At 38.1% G+C, this 18,090-nt stretch overlaps 1 protein-coding gene across 4 annotated transcripts in view; it reads right to left on the reverse strand.

Moving 5' to 3' along the window:
* ADD3 (adducin 3) overlaps positions 1–18,090 on the reverse strand; it is a 101,191-nt gene that overhangs the window by 56,025 nt on the left and 27,076 nt on the right. For all 4 annotated transcript variants that reach the window (XM_042793964.1, XM_042796066.1, XM_042793432.1 and 1 more), the window contains exon 2: positions 9,733–9,784. The gene's annotated coding sequence lies outside the window, so the exon portion shown is untranslated. The remainder of the gene's footprint in view (positions 1–9,732; positions 9,785–18,090) is intronic.

An 18,090-nucleotide genomic window follows, 5' to 3' on the forward strand; every position in this document is an offset into this window, starting at 1 on the left:
GCAGGAGCAGGCCTTTCAGCTGGTCTAGTAAATCTGTTTCACTTTAAAGCTACTTCACCACTGTTAAGGTTTTAAAATTTTTTTGCACACGTCAGGATTATTTTTCCCCACAGTTACTTATCTTTTCAAACATCCACAGGTCATCAGCAACTTTACACACAATTGGTGAAATGCAAGTTCTTCCTGCTTAAGATAAGTAGCTAAAAAAAATCCTCACAGCACACAGCCTTATTGCTTTGTGCAACTGTCTACTCCTTCAAAGGAGACATCATCGTAACAAGTGAATCAAACAGCTTTCTTTCAATCATGTATTTTTCTCATTTGCAGAAAAAGTGAAGTTCATAAAATGTCTTTCAGTTCATGAATTCATATGGTTATGATGAACTAAGAGGAAAAAACTGATGTTTAATTCCAATGCAAACTTTTTTACACTGAAGAAACTTAAAACATATTCAGTCTACATGGAAAGTTAGACACCTTAAAGAGGCTGTATCCATGGAAAAACTTGCATAAACCCACTCTTAGTCCAAAGAATCTTTTTGCCTGAACCCCTGGCATCTGATGCCAGGATGGCATTATATCTCATTCCTTTTCTATCCTCTTACCATGTTATCAGCAATGTAAAAAAAAGTCACACCATACATGATTGGCACACGTCAGACTGGATGCAAGACAGGAGAAAATTCAGAGTTGGCAGATTTCATACAAGTCTACTTAGTGACCATGGCACTTTCATCCTAAACTAAGCTTCACATACATCCTGTGTTCAGAACTTGACCAAAACTGAACACTCACATCTAAATGAATGTATGTTGGCAGTGACAGATTTTGAATATATATAGGTCATTTAGCATGCTTGACACAATACAGTTAATTTCAGTCCACTATTCTTTATTTACATCCATCTAATTTAACAAAATGTTACATTGCCATATAGTATACTGTTTCTGGTTAAGTATATTTTTCACAAAGTTATATGATTACAGAATGATATTTTTTTTTTTTCCCCTCTCTTTGCATTTGAAACCACTGGCAGTTTCAATTCTGCAAGCTGAAGGAGAGGACAAAGAGGAGACCCAATTAACTGTATGTCCCACCGTAAGGCTAAAGACCATCTATTTGAAATGTACATGTGCACTTCTATCAAATCAGGAGATAAATGATACATGCTCTCATGTTTACCCATTCTGTGGTCTTTGTTCCTAATGGAACATACCAGCTTGCCTGTGCAGACCTGCTGGTCCATGGTACCCTGACTATTTCTGGAATGCTTTTAATATATTGAAATTGTGTTGTCTGTTTTCCTGCCTCTGATCCTGCAGCAGTTTTAGGTAACAGATCACAGTTGCCTGATCAGCAGTCACATGCAGTTACCTTAAGATCTCTTGGGCAAATGTTATCTACTCCTGGCAATTTGATATTTTTTCTTTTTGGTTCTAATAATCTTTTCTACCAACATATCAATTTGAGACCAATTCTCAAAACATGACCTACGAAGCAAAGTTCCTGCATTAAAATCTCTCAGGAAAGTCAACTGGGATACAAATGATTTAGCTTTCATGCTGCTCCTTATCTTCACTAAGCACTTCTTTTACACTTCAGGCATCTATCAGCTCTCCAGTCTGTCTGGCAGGACATTCATTTCTGATGTACTTGAAATGATTCAATTTAAATGATTCATTGCAGGCTCTCATATCTTTAGCAAATTGTTTCTCAGAATATCTTTTGGCCAGACTTATCATACTTTAAAATTTAATTTGTGAGATGGATGGTGTTTTTTTTTTTTTTGTTTGTTTTTTTTTTTTTTGTTTGTTTGTTTGTTTTTTTTTGTTTTGTTTTTTGTTTTGTTTTTTTTTTCCTTGCCATTTTCTTTGGAGAAAGCTTCAATTTTTGAAAGATGTCTCCTTGCCTCTAAGAGATTCTGTAACTCCACTATAAAACCCTCCTTACCCCTTAAAAAGTAGCAACAAAAAGTTGGAAGTCTTTGATAGGATATATTTTATCCAGCTTCTAATTCACAGTCTTTAAAGAGCTGCCTTACCACCTGCAACCTTCAACTTCCTTATAAAAACCATTCTCACTTTTATAACTAGCAACAGGAGAAGGCTGGCATGGGAACTGCAGTGTTCAGTTCCCCTGCTCAGATGTTACCAGTGAACTTTCACTTCAACCATGTAAACATACTTACTGAGAGGCAGGTAAGAATCAGCTTTGCTATCTGAGAGCCCATACACCAACTTACTGAAAGCAACACTTGTACTTTCTGAAGTTACTGCCATCTACAAACTTAAGACTGGTATTGGCAGGCATCATCTTTTGAAAACACTCATGAAATTACCTCCTTCCATACCTTCATGGTAGCAGGCTACTGCTCCAAACATCAAGGTGATTTGTTCAATATTCAGTTATAACCAGGATTGGAGCTCTCATGAGTTACAATATGTTTCATAATACCATGTGGTTCGTAATTTACTACTTTTTTTTAAGGAACACATTTTCAAAGACTGCAAACAGAATGCAAGCAAAGGGTTTTGGTTTGCTGTTGTTAAATTGTAATATCTGGGGGCTTGACTGTTTCAGTTTATTAGAAGAATTAACTCAATCTTAAATTACAGCCCATGTCAAGTATAAATGGCTATCCTTAAAGACTGTTAGCTAAGAATAAACACATTTGATTCAGTGATCATTAATCACTGATTTGTGTAGCTGCACTACTGCTAATTCAGAAATTTAGATAAATTGAACTTAAGAGAACTAATTACAGGTTACTCCAATTCCTTATACAGACAGACTTCAAACTGAACCGTTTGGCATGAAACCCTACATACCTCTATGTTAAGGTGTAGACACTGAGCAATAGTAGCAACTGTTGACCACTGAAAACAGTTACTGAATGCAGAGCATAAAGAAATCAGACTTGCACTTACTCTATGTTAGTAATTTTTCTTCCCCCATCCCCCTTCAACCAAAACTCTCCTCAGCCTACAGATGACACAACACAAATCACATTTCCTAGCACTCCACGCTGATAACTAGCAAAGACTGTAGTGTTGGAAAGTCTCAGTTAACAGCATAAACCCTTCAGAAGAAACAGAATTGAGAGAACATCAGATGCAAATAACTCAACTGACAGTTTTAACCTGACATGCCAAGGTACACAGCTAAGCCAAATCTTAAAACTAGTTCCACATTTAACATTCTTTTCTATGAAGAGTCACTGGTCATTAGCAGACAGAAAACCCTCATGTTACTACAGCTGAACTGTTAAGAAGTAAATCCAGCTTCAGCAGAGGGGAAACAAAAAGCTGTATGTTTATTAAACTGATTTTCTAAATATCAATATTTGCTAAAGGAGGTCATCATTAATGAATACAGTTCAGTGCGTGAAGGGGAAAAAAAAAAAAAATCCTAAAACCACAGACTGTTGTTGAAATTATTAAATCAGTATTGAGTGAGAGAGTTTTAAGGCTTAGAACTACTTTGGAAAAAGTTCCATTTTTAAACACTTATTCATTGACTCCACTCAGCTTATGAATAAAGCCAAACCAGACTGGGCTGGATAAAACCCCAACAATCTCCACTTTAAAGTCACAGTGATGAGCTGATACACATGTAGGTACATATTTTTTATGCTCACAAAGATTCAACATTTCTAAGCCATGAGGGACAAACAGACTTATAAGCTAAGGAGCAGTGTGAAAACTTAATTACAATGTGGTAGAGATAGGGTGACACATTTAAGCCCATTTTTGTTAATAGTTATAATGATGGCAAAGAATGATTTTGCCCTTTGGAAACAATATTTAGTTTCATGCTAGAACTGTTCTCTTGTAGTTATAAGCTTACTGATTTAAAATATGCCAGTCTGCAATTCTGAATCAGCATTTTCAGCTTTAATTTCAGCATCACATAGAGAGAGCTGAAAATCCGATCACCATGTCACAAGCTACTGAATAACTATATCAACTCTTTTTTGCAGAGCTGTTCTTCATTAATTTGTAATTAACAGGATTTGATAACAGAATCTGTACTATTAACTTTTAACAGCCTGCCTGTGTCAACTGAAAAAGGACAAGTTTTTTGTTTGCTGAACTCCAGAGCTCCAGTGCTTCTCTCCCATGAACCCACTCCCTATAATTCCTTCTGGAGATGTTCACCAACCTACTCCGACCACTGCTGCAATCAGAGAATTTACATGAATGTGGTCCTCTTCCTCCTGCTGCCTCACATGAAACTGCTTTATCGCACAGACCAAGGAATTTGACAGGGAATGAGATACAAAAACTTATCTGCTGCCAGCAAACTATTTCCATGATAGGGGCATCAGAAAGTAAAAATGGCAAAGAGCAATCCAACACTCTTCAACACGTTCCAGGCAGTTGGGGGTAAAAAGGGCAGCACCAACAATTCAGGATTTTAACATAATTAAAAAGAATGCCTTCAAAAGATATGCTGGCTGGGAAAGCCTGAATGTCTTTTTCCCAAATCCACAACGGAAGTAGTATCTACAGAAATTCTGAACAAACCCAAGGATAAGCAGCATGCCTCGGGAAGCAAGATCTTCACTTCAAGCACCCTGCGCACATTTTAAAAGGCTGCATGAACTTGGATAAGCCTTCCTTACTACTATGGATCATAGAAGCAGCAGCAATTCTGAAAGTACCCTAGGGTAATGTTTTCCTCTTTTACTTTAAAAGCTTCCTCATCCTCAACTACTAAGCTCTCCTCCAGCTTTCCATCACAGTAAGAGTAGTAGTGGGTGTTCACGCTTAGATTGATCATGCCGGAGAAACTTTTGAGTTTGGCTCGAGACAAGACAATCATCACCTTGGTGCTGAGGATACAGAGAACAAAGTTCTATTTAGTAATGGCAATCTATGTTGAAAATCATGGCATTTTTAAAATAATAATTAAAAACACAATCAACCACCACACAACCCTTTCATATGTGTAATAAAGCAACAGGAGCTACACACAAAGCAAGTGCTTTTTCAGGAGAAAGGCAACTGTAGAAACGAACAGGATCTCCTCTTTTTTTTTTTTTTCTTTTTTTAATATTCTCTTTGATTACTTTAGTTTGCACAATATAATATCCCACATTGTATTTCATTTGTTTATGAGCATCTGGGCAAAGCTCCAGTGCTTTGATGCAACTGGTCACACTGAAAAGCTCAGTTCAGCATGAGTGCTACCACCAGCAGGGAAAGCTGGAGAGGTGGAGGAGAGACAGCACCGTTGTCACGTCCAGTACAGGACGGGGTTGACATCAGCCAAGGAAACAGGAACTGAATTCCAGAAAGTTTCTTCACCTCAACAGGAAAGAAGGAGTCCAACAAATGAAGGACTCCAGAAAAATACAATCGTCTTCACAATGAATGTAGTTATCTTTTTACAATCTGAATGAGAAAAATGCAGAGTGCAGATACAGTATAAACAAATATTACTGTCTGCAACTATAAATATTTAGTGAGAAGATTAAGTCAGAGACTCAGACTTTTCTGCACTGAAACTTCTCACGCTAGGAAATAAAAAAAACTTCAAACCGGTTCACTGCAGAGAATGAGCTATCAGATTACATGATTTTATGAAATCTGCAAGAGCCCAACTGTGTGTTTAATTTTGGTTTTGTTATCAGGCTGCAAGACCAACATTTTATGAATAGTTACTGGAAACTGACATTTAAGGCAGAAATACACTTGTATCACATATTCTGTTTTATCATTCATGCAGACGGGATTATCTAGAGTCACTGACATTTGAAGAACCCCACCTGGGTGACCTAAATGACCCCAATTAAAAAAACTGACCAAAATAAGAAAGTTCACCCTGACCATGGGGCTTAGAGGGGACAACAGAGTCGTATTTAATAGGAGGATCCCTGGCCTCTAGGATGCTCAAGTATGGTTCCATCAGGGCTGGTAACTGACAGAAAATGGAGAATATAACTTTCCACATTCACGTGAAATGCTATATATCCAGGAGTAAACACTTATTTAATAGTTTCCCTTGCTCAAGCTTAGGAAGGGGTGTGCCTAAATGGATTTTGAGCCAACATTCATCCCAATTCCTCCTTGCTGGACTGGAAGGGTGAGGGCTGATAGGAAAATGGAGACAGACATGTTGAAAAATGCACTGGGGGGGTGGCGGGGGAAGAGAAGCACTCAAGAGCATGCTTAAAATAGTCCCACAAACAACATCCACCCTCTCTCTAGACTTAGAAAGCCCAGAGTCTCAAAAGCACAAAAACTACAGTAGTCTGGTTAGAAATATGACCTTCACCAGTGCTGCTACAGTCATCCTGCAAAACATATGTCCCTGTACCATGCATGCATGCACACAGGGGGGAATGGGATGCTAAGGAATGACACTTTAAGTAGGGTAGAGACAAAAATTTTGGTCAACTATACATTGGTAATATGTAAAAATACTTTACTAACTGTCATACTCCGCTCTACCTTGATCTCTTCCTCAGAACTATATGTAAGGGGATTTTATAAGTCTAATTTCCAGCAAAATCAGTATTGCCAACTGGGGCAGAGAAGTGTGCTTCATATCAGAGAAAGGCGTTAAAAAAATAACAACTTTACAACCTTGATGAATCTTAAAGTAGAATTTTTTGTGTCATAGTTTCACAAAATGGCCCCAACAAGCCTCCTGAATGTTTTAACAGTTCAAGGTCTCAGCCCTTGGGACAAGAGAAGCTGAAGGGAGTGCAGCTTCTCCAACAGCCAAGATCCAACACTGAATTTTATTTAACCAGCTTAAATAGTTGGGGGTAATGAAGCCAGCCTCTCTATTTCATGGAGAGCTTGGGGTTTTTATTATTATTTTTTAAGAAAAATCAATTCAGGTGATAAATTTGAACACAGATTTAGATAAATCTTCTATCTTAGTATATTTTTGTATCATTTGCTTTTAGATTGTTCCTTAGAGCAGGAAATAAAAAGGCTGTTGTTTTACCATGCTCTTCCATCATTATTATGTGATGCACCAGATTGGACTTATTGAAAAAACTCATAAACCCCCCAGGTTACAATCTTCTTCATCTGCAGTCTTGCCTTTCAAGTGAGCTCTACTCTTATTAAAAGGACCATAGGCTGCCCTCAGGCATACCCTGTCTTTGAAGATGAAGCCCCAGCTAGGTTTTATGGAAAAGACCTCTCAGTTTGTACCTTTGCCAAACTGCGTAGCAGGTTTAAACAATTACGCAAGACAGTGGATTTCGATTCCAGGCTCAAGTTTTAAAAATAATGTTTTTTATTTCTGCTAGGGTACTCCTGAAATAAATGTTCCAAACAGTGATGATCCAAAGGCATTAAAGAAAAAAAGTTACAGCTTAGACAGCGTGACACAGATTATGAATAAAGAAACCCTTCCCATATGGAAAAGTTTTTAAAATTTGACATTTCTTTTCAATATGTGTTAATCAGAAAGACAGTAGTGAATTCTGACTGCTTCAGACAGAAAAGAATCAAAACTCTTGGGATACATTACACAAAGGAGCAATTGGAAAGAAGGAAGAACAGTCCTATAGTTTCTTTTAAAACTTAACTATCAACAGTGTTTTCTTAAATGGCTGGGAAAGTCTGCAGTTTGGAGCCAGCCACATGTTACTTATCAATGCTTCAAATGCAGGGTGAGTAAGAAAGGCCATGTCTGGTTCCTTTTGCAATAGGGGAAAATCTCTTTTGAAGTCTTTCTGAGGGACTGATGGGGGAGAAAGTGTCAGGAAAAGGATCTGACAGGTTTTGCACAGTGAGGGGCAAAAAAACGTCTGGAGTAAAATCTCTTGTCTAAATTGGGCAGAGAGATAGAAACTTCTCCTTCAGCACTGGAGACGCCAGATAAAAAGTCTGAGACTCCCTTGTATCTTTTTTCCAGCCACACATTAATTCCTTTTTATGCTCTTTGCCAGCTTCTCATCTTACCAGGAGCCTGCAGGAGAAGCCAGTCCAGCACTGAAGGGAATGCAGCCACACTGGGGCTCCATGTACAGCAGTCAGCCTCCCAAGATCTCAGGAAAACAACAAGCATCATAGAAGACCTCAATTCAAAAGGTGAATGTGATCACCTGAATGATCTTAAAGCAAAAGTCAAAGGACCAAGAAGTTACTGTTTGCTGAAATGAAAGGCATTATCGATGAACACATCACTGCCAATATTGCTATTTCGCTCTGGGACAGGATTTTGCTTCTGTATTTTCAATTCTGTGCAAATAACTAACCTTATAAATTCTGCATCACCTGTAATGTAAGCGTAATTATCCACCATCAGGTCAAGAACTAGACACATTTCATTCTTACCAGCACTGTAAGTTACTCTGCACTTTCTTTGAAATTCCCACACTCTTGAAGACACCAATCAAAAACACAATCACAGAGATTTTTCCTCAATCACAGAGATAAATACTTGATATAACCAGTCTCTGAAAGCTGTATTAAAAATAGAAATTTGAGAGATTCATTCTATATAAACTGTACTTTTACCTGTAGCAAACTGGTTTTGCATGTGTTGCATGAGCAACCTACCCAGCTAGAAAATATGCAAACTTAGCATTAACTCAACAGGACAGAAAGCTCCAGAGTTCACTACATCATCACTCCCAAGTAAGAATTTCTTGCTAGTGGAAGAAGGCAGCTCAGCACTATTCAATTTGAAGTGCACTGAAGTATGCAGTAAGCCTTTATTAATGAAAGCCACTGTCTTTACATTTTGATAAAGTCATGTTTTGAATCCTTCCTTGATTCTGCCCCCGAGTTGCATTTGCAAGGTATGTGCACCATTTCAAGGGTAGTATTTCACAGCAAATAAAGGAGAAAAACTTTCTCCAACTCAAAAAACCTCCTCAATAAGAATCCTAGCCAGATGTTAGCAACAGAATTATTTTAATATAGTCTTTTTAGTTATACAACAGGCATGAAAACATAGGTTGTAACACTCTCTCTTATTTTAATCAAGGACTGGGGAGCTGTAGACAACACTGGAAGAAAAAAACCCAAACAAACAAAACAACCTTCAGATAAGAGATTAGGCACTAAAATCCCTAATAGACTGCACTGCAAGAATGTTTGCTGACTATTATAAAGATGAAGACCACAACACAATATATTCTAGGTATACCACAGTAACACTTGTTATAATACTCAAAAATGTCTGAAAGGGGCATGAAAAAAACCAGTTCCTCACTTGTAAAAATATAGGCTACTGCTCACATTTTGCTGTCTTCATATCCTTTTGCATCTTTAGGAACTGTATATGTAATGGTTAAACATCATGCTGAAGTCTGCTAATTACTGTGATGAACGTCGAAGCTGCAAGCAACACATTCACTTATCTTTGATGATACTTATCAGCTGGTCAGTGTACTCAGTTGTACAAATAGATAATATCCACCTCACTGTGGCTGGAACTTGCAGGACACCTAAATATCCTTACACCTAAGAAGGTCCATTACATATTTAGAGCAAATATTATGCAGTGTTGTTCAGACTCTTGTACACACACTAAAGCTAAGGTACAACTTCATCCCACAAAAGTATTTTATATAACATTAATGAGATTAAAGTTATTGTGTGTTTTTTTTTTTTGTCTGTGTTTAATAAAACCACTTTAAAGTGGCAATTTGATGATGGAAGAGCAGAACTGACCCCTCCTCCCCCCTTAAAAAATCATTACACTAAATGAAGAGCAAGAACACAGCCAATAATTCAGACAGTAAAGTGTTTTAGGTACCTTGATTTTTCTTTTTTTCCACAGCTCTCCTTGTTCTAGTAACGTAGTTGACCTGTAAAACAGAAGAAAGAGATTACCGACTCCTGGTTTTTCGACATTACTGGAATATACCACACACTTAAGAAAGTATTAATACAACATTTAGTTTCTTGAACTCTTTTTCAGATTATTTAACTGTATTACTTTTTATTTTGTTATCATAATGCATTTTTCAGATATAAAATTTCAATGGGAAGTCCCACTTAAGAGCGCTTAGCTGGGAATGTTGACATTTTGCCTCATGGACACCCTGTTGCAAATCAGAAAGTAAAATTCAGTATACCTGCTGCATTTTTAAAATACAGCATAACAGCCACAACCCATAATTCCTCTTCTAGCCCAGAAGTTGAACTCTAGAGCAGCCGCTGTGCTGTGGAGTGGGCAGGCTCTGGCTGGGTGGGGAGCCGGGGAAAGGAACACAATACCTCTCTTTGAAGGTTGACAACTGTTGGTGTGCAAAGTTCATACGGAAACAACTGCCTTGCTCTGACCCTTTCCCACCACTAAGCAGCTATGGGTTTTCATCATGCCTTCATCTTCTAACATGAAAGTAAAACGAGTAAGTAAAATAGCAATTGTTTACTTCTATCATCTTTTGTCTTCTCAGTCTTTGAGTACCAGTTATCTCCAATCAAACCCGACAAAGCTATTTCCATCATCTTCCCTTTTCCCTCAACCACTCCTCCAAGGAAAAGCAGTTATTTCCTGGGGTACGGAGGCCAGACTCCTTGATTTCACGTATGCATACAAAACATATGCTACATTTTATTTTTTAAGATCTATACATTGCAAATTAGACATTTTATGCATTGTGAAAACACTGAGCTCAGCCTACCATCAGGCACAGGCCATATTTCTCACCAACATGTTAAGCCATTTTTATTCATCAGGTTGTAACAGCCTCTTTCAGTCAACACTGGCTTTTCCTTTTTACTCTTTCATGACCTCAAGACAGTATCCTCAAGCACTACTGTTCAGGTCTTCTCAGTATACTGTACTACAAATACTTCACCAGTTTCAACATTTCAGCAGGATGGCTCTCTCATTCCTCATCATCACTAAAGGCTGTATTATTCACTGTTCTCTATGGATTTCAGCAGTAAAGAATTGAAAAAACAGCGTGCACAAAAAGGCAGTGAGTAGAATGATGCAAAATTACTCCCAGACATTATTGTCACAAGAAACTCTGAAGCAAAAACCCAAAACTTTCAAGAGAATCACAGTTAAAATAAGATGTTATTTCATGTGTGTTCAACTTGTCTATTTTCCCTGATTTATTTTGTTACAGAAAGTCTGTTCCTTACTCACTTGAAAAATAAATGTTGCCATAAATATGGCATTATTTTCAGCAAGTTTGTATTTAGGAATGAACAATGTACTTATACTCAGTGTTAATACAGGAAAACAGCCATAAAACTATTTAATCTACTTTTAGACCTGACAGAAGTACAGATTTAGGGGACAGAATTGGTTCTAGCCAGGTGCTCTGTGTGGGGCTTGGGCATATTTGCTTATTTTGCTGTCCTGCCAACTGCTCTCTGGCAGAGCACACAAAGTGATGGCAGTGACTGGGGAAAGAGGAAGAAACGTATTGGCATCAAAATGTCGCGTTAGAACAGGAGCCCCCCCACAGCATCAGGAATTTAAACACTTTAACGTGACTGTTTATTCTTGGCACGAGTACGGTTTATTTTTCATCCACTTCACATTGCTAGAGATAAGGGAATGCTATTTCTACGCAAGTTCCTGATATGTTATTTTAAGCATAACCATCACCCACAAGAAGAGATCCCATCTTTCAGGCTAGCAGCTACTGTTTCTAGATGGGCATCAGTAAACCACTCTCAGACATGAAAATCCAATATTCTCTCCAATTTTGACAGCTCTGGGTGTGATAACACTGGTTGTCAAAACACAGAGGTGCCCATTTATGATGGTGTTTAACACTACACTTCAGCCCCCCAGGAGTCTCACAGCACTGCTTGCTCCCACAGGGGCCAGCGTAGCCCCAGGTAAGCGATGGCCAGCTTGGCTCGGCCGCGTTCCCACCTCTGGGCACTGGCGAAGTTGCAGACCCTACAGCTCTCAGCGGAAGGAAGCAGTAGGGGAAAGAGCTGAAGCCATGAACTGTGACAATCCAGGAATCATATGCCTTTGAGCAGAACTTTTTTCTGCCATTTGTCACAAGCTCTTTGTTACAATCCCTTTCTTCTTCTTCTTCACATCCCTTCTTAGTATCACCTAATGCACTTTCACAAGCTCCTCCTCCCTCCCCAATTCAAAATTCTCATTATTAAAAACAAAGAAAAACAACAAACAAAAACCCCTTGACCATTGTGAGACTACTATACCATTTGGTGCCATTACCCAATTCACTCTGCTTAATCCATCATAGTCTTTTCATCCCACTCCACCCACCCCTTGAGTATGGGCAAGAAATTCTTTGACGTAGGCACTGGCCAGCATTTGTCTTCACTGCACTTAGTATTGTTTAGGCCATATTCTCAGCTCTTCTTCATTAATTAAATGCCTCTATGGCCAAAATAAAATTATACATCCAGTAACAAACCATGCAGATTGTATCAAGATTGGGGAAAAGAAAATCTGAAAAGGAGTAACAGTCACACGGTAAAGAACCAACTCAAAGCTATCTCTCAGATCAGGGAAAATAGTAACTGAAAGACATTCTTAGATTAATAAATTAGGAAGAGAGATGGATTTTAACTCAAGATATGACAGCAGTAAGATGAGCATTGAATATGAACAGCTTCAAAAAAATTTGGAATACATCTGAATTAATGCATACGTCAAAAATCAGACATATTACACAAATCCTAACAGGATACTGAAAATGCAAGTACAAATTAAACGTTAAATGAAGGTTCTAGCCTGTAGGACAAATAGATTTGTGTGTTAGAGATACCACTCATTTCCTTGAGAATTAAAGCGCAAAAGGCACTTGAGTTATTTGAGAGCTAGCTCTCCCTTGCTCAAAGAAGCAGCATTTTAGAGCTGCATCCAGAAACTATCAGTAATTACAGTGATGGATAGTCAGGGAACTGGTGGGATATCCCAAAGAAACACCTCCTGGAATGAAAATATAATCTTCTTCAACTAGTCATATTACAATGGCTGATCAGCATATATTAGAAAAATACACTTCTGATTTGAATCCAAACCTTAAGTGTAAAAAGCAAAGCCCTAGTAAATATTTAAGAGAATTCTGAGTTCCAAACTGAAGAGAGCTGGCAACCAATTTCTTTTTTTAACAAACAAAACCATCAAAAGATTGTGCAACTCTAAGAGCCCTTAAGGAAACAATTGGGAATTTTTCATAACATGGTATTTCCTTATACCACTGACCACAGGAATGCAAACAGTTCCACCAAACAGAGATTTCTTCATTGGAAACAACTGACAGTCTAACCATGTTTCCATCTTTTCCACTCTCAGTGTTCAGCATACAAAATAGATGATATAATAGGATACAGAAGTATACCAGGGCCACAAGATATCTACTAAAAACTCAGCACCTGAGAGAGCTTATAAGAATATATTTCCTGAAGGTTGGAGAGAGAACTTATGCTAAATTATTGCGCATCTTTGTCTAATCAAAATCTATTTTTCTACTGCAACTTCTACTTATTTGTTGGATTTTCCACAAAATACTGTTAGCATCCCTATCAACTAGAAACAAACTCCTAGCCCCAACCACAGCTCAGTGTATCAGTAGCAAGACTCGGTCCTGCAGCATCCCCTGACAGCAAGGCAGGTGATACTAGCAAGCAGCACTGGCACAAAAACATGGGTTGTTACTTAACTTGCCAAGTGGAAGAAAAAGCAGTACTGCTAGCAGTATAACCCCCATACCTTATGTAGTATCCCCATGTTAGACTAATAAATAGATTTCCTCACAAACTTCTCCCTTTGGGATTATTATTTAAGCAATGCCATATGACACTATAAATCCTCCCAAAAGAAGCTGGTAATGTTGGTGTATCAGTAGGGGCAACGGCACTCTTGGTACTCACAGTCTACCAGCCCTCAGACCCTGCATGAGGAGACCAAATATCAGACACACTCCCAGGGAAAGGCAAGACAGGCCTTACAAACGGATTAAATTTTCTTGACAGCTAATTAACAAGGCACTATCACGGAGAAAGCAATTTACACCCTGTGCCGACCTTCATGCTGTGAAGAGAGAAAAAGAGAAGAAATTAACATAAGCAATGGTAAAAACAGAGTATCATCAGAATTTAGGAAGGCACCAGCAATATTAAAAGGTACTAATCATCGGCACCCTGACAAATATCTGTCATTGCAAATTTGCAACTCAATTGAGCCAAGATTTTAATCAGGGCTACAACTGTATTTAATTCTCTCCATTGCAGCTGAAGGAAAGCAAGGGGAACAAGTCATAACAACAGAACAAAACTGAAATGTGCTACAAAGAGACCAAATTGTTTTCAGAAGGAAAAATGAAAACAAACAAAACCCATGAAAGACAAAGCTTTATAGAGTTAGTGTGCCAAACAAGTCAAGAATTTTTGATGGTAGAAGACTGACAAATGTCTTAACTTCAGATAGAGATGTTAAAAGACTTTGCTTGTGTGGAAGAGTGTTTACAATCTATGGCAGAGGGATTATTACTCCAGTAGTCAAGGAAACCACTCTTACAATTACAGGATTTCAAATTTTGGAATTCCCGTTTTAGGAGGGAACATGGAAAAATCCTCCATGCTCTTCAAAAAACAGAATGGGATACAGCTCTTCTGTCCCATGTGTGGACAAACAGGGCCAAAAGCTTTGACAACAAACTCATCCCAAGGGCACTGTGGAGGAAAAGGTCACCATCATGAATGAAACATGTCCATACTGTACTTTGTCTAAAATGATAAATGATGTAGCCACCCTTGCAAATCTCCCATCACAGTTTCACATACAAAACCATTTACCAGGAGTTACTGAACAGGAAGCTAAAAATTTCAAGCCAGTCTTTATCTGAACTATTGCATCTCTTGATCTTTTCTTTCAGAGATGCACACTGAACTCTCAAAGCGCTGACCTTTCATCACAGCACAGTCTTGGTCTTAGAGAATTCAACTTTTCTAAAGTTACTAACATATTAATCCTCCCCTCCTTTTTAGATGATGCTGAAGATCTAAACATAAATTATATAAAGAAGCAGCTTGGTTAATTAGAAATAGTACAGCAAGATGTTTTTCCAGTTATTATCATAACTAGATAACCAGAAAACCACATCAGCTGATATACCAAAGTCCGTGCTGAGATTTAGAAGACTACTCAAAAACTATTTTCTATTTTTATTCCTGTTAGTGTCCTAGAGAAAAACATGCACCAAAAGCTTTTCAATTTAATGTTATTGCTGATGCTACAGAGAACTACCCAAACTCTGCAGACTGTAAGGCAAGGCAGTAGTTAGAGCACATCACATATTTCCACAATTAGAACATAGTAATATCAAGTTACGCAAGAAATGATTTGCTGGTTTTCATTAAAATACACAGTTCATTTTTATTTTTTCCTACAGTTGCTGCACCAAGATGCACGTTCAGAATGGCAAGAAAGTACTGGGCAGAGCCTATGTAACATTCATACTCGAGTTGAATTGGCACTACAATCAGTAGAAGCTTTGGTGTTGATAAGGAAGCAGATATTGATTTTAGAAAAATGTTACAAATCAAAGCTATTGAAGAATATCTAAAAAGCTTTCATTATGACTTCTGGCTGAACTAAATACCGATGTAAATGAAGACGTTAATTCACACTTACCTCATAGTTTATAATAATACTTGTTATTCCATTTTACCTTTGTCATCTGATAAATCCTACTACTAAAGGCTCAATGCTCAACAATTCAGTGTTGTAAAGAATACAGCTGCTGTTATCTAATTACTAATGGTTTCTCAGCAAGACTGTAAAAGTAGTTTCAGATGGGGTATTTTAAGTACTACATTACTAAATTTTCACGTAAATACAGTCCAAGCAGTGGGAAATGGCAGTTTAAGAAGTCATCTGAGTGGCTTTAAGGATCTGGATGCTGGGTACAGCTCTGCAACAGGGATCCTAAGTGGCCTCAGGAAAATAATTTCAGCATTACATACTTTTTACCTCTTAAAATGAGTTGAAGTCCCTACTGAGATCGGAATTAAGCTGTATTCATTCATACTTGTTCAACATATTGCATCTCTTCCAGTGACAGGTACTTCAAGCTTGACAAAATACAAGTGGCTAACTATGGCTTCAAAAAGCCTGTGGACAGTGCTCCTTTAGCCTTCATTATGACAAATTAAAAAGCGTATGTTAAAGCCACACACAATGCATTTAAGCAAAACCATTTTCAAGCTATGTCCAAGATTTGGGTAATTGTGAACAAAAAGTAACCTATCATTTTCCAGCTGCTATTTAATGCCCCTGAACTTGCATCTTAATCTTTCTTTCCCCCTCTACTTTTTTTTGCTGCACTCCACATATATTCTGGTATTCAAACTCTTCAGATTTTAAAACTCTACTGGAAGGAAAATAAAAAAAATAAAAAAAAAAGAAATCTTGCATTACTTTTTAAAAGAAAATGAAATGCGAAAGCCTGGCATAACTCTCTTCTCACCTTTTGTTAGCACAGGTTTCCCACTTTCTTCTCGTCCCTGAGAAGAAATCTCTTTCTCATTTTCTACTAGTCTTTCAGTGTCAACTCAAACTCATTAGCTTTTGCTACAATCTCATTACTGTCGTAAGATTTCACCCACTAATATGTCATACTCACTCCACACTATAAAAGTTACTCTCAGTTTCTCACCAGAAACCATCCAATCCAACCACTCCTACCTAGTGGTTTGCAGGACCCCACCCTCAGCAATACATACTTGTTCAAAAATGCCAAGACTGCTAATGGTTGTAAGAAATCCCACGCTTCACCCGGTGCAGCTCCCTCCTTCCATGCTTTGCTCCTACATCTGCAGTCAGTTTTCAGCGCCATCTCCTGCACTTACAACACTTCATCTTTGGCCTGCTCCTCCTCTTCCACTGCCATGGGTGCTCTTGGTATGAGAATTTCCCATAAGCGTTGCTTTGGCTAACTGCCTATAAATCATAAACACACTAGTTTACCACTAGGAAACGACCCTGCATCTATCTAGCCCTTTTTTATTCTTAGTCTGACATCTACAAGTGAATATTTTTATGTATTTAATCGCCTCAAATTTGCAATTGGAAGCAACTTATTGGTGCTGTATGAGGACCATCTACTCCTACTCTGCCCAAAACACCCATGACAGCACAAAAGCTTCAAGAAAGTAATGGGCACTTCAGGGAGCAAGACCTCTCCTCCCTTGGGCTCCATCTCACACACAAGGAAACAAGACCAACTTCCCAACTGACAGGTCTGTCCATTTGATACACCATTCTCATTAGACTTGCATTTAAAAAACAGGCATTTGCAATTATAGTATTGCAATAGTGGTCTGCCTAAGGATAAAAAGACAAGTTTCATAGGGAATCTTTCCATGCTTTTTTGTATAAAGTAACAACAATATCCAGCACATTCTCACACTACATTTCATAGCATGTTTTTTTGCAAACTGTCTTTGCCACTTCACTCCTAAAAAATGTCCATTCAGGATGTTTTTGCTAAGAAGCGATGCTTACTAACTTGATGCTTTGACCACCTGAGCAGCCACTGATTCCTTTCTAATCTCACCTTTTCCTTTCATAATATGTTGGTTTTATTTCTCAGCCATCAAATCTACAGAACTTCTACACCTGCACTAGCACACAATTTTCTCTTTCAGCTACAAAGCTGAAAAGTAGGACTCCTGTCCTACTTCAGCAGCATTACTTCTGAGCATTTCCAGCAAGGTTACTGGCATTCTGCATCTCTGAGACCGTCCAAACCTGCCTCATACTGTGCCCAAAAACGAGAACAACATAAATAAAAATGAAGCCCTGCAGCTGAAGTTTTGAGGGGCTGGAGAGGATTTTCCCCATAGTCCCAATAGTGATTGAGGCAATCAGCCCAGTCACATCAAGGCATGGCACAACCTCCCATGAGGAATCTCTGTGCCTGACAACAGATGATCAGAAGATATTTCACAAATGTATGGTATTATTTTCTTCCAGTATTAATTTATGGACAAAGACATAGCTGGATTCACAATCCCACTATTACTGCAAAACTAATAATGATCAGCACATACAAATCTTTAAACTTCCTCAGCCGCAAAGTACCAAACCCCTTATTGAAACAAGTTGTATTTAGAAGTTAAGATTATGATTTGTTTACAAACTGACCAACTCCATTGG

The sequence above is a fragment of the Tyto alba genome, unplaced genomic scaffold, assembly GCF_018691265.1.
Source record: "Tyto alba isolate M040663 unplaced genomic scaffold, T.alba_DEE_v4.0 Super-Scaffold_1, whole genome shotgun sequence".
In the NCBI taxonomy this organism is placed as follows: Eukaryota; Metazoa; Chordata; class Aves; order Strigiformes; family Tytonidae; genus Tyto; species Tyto alba.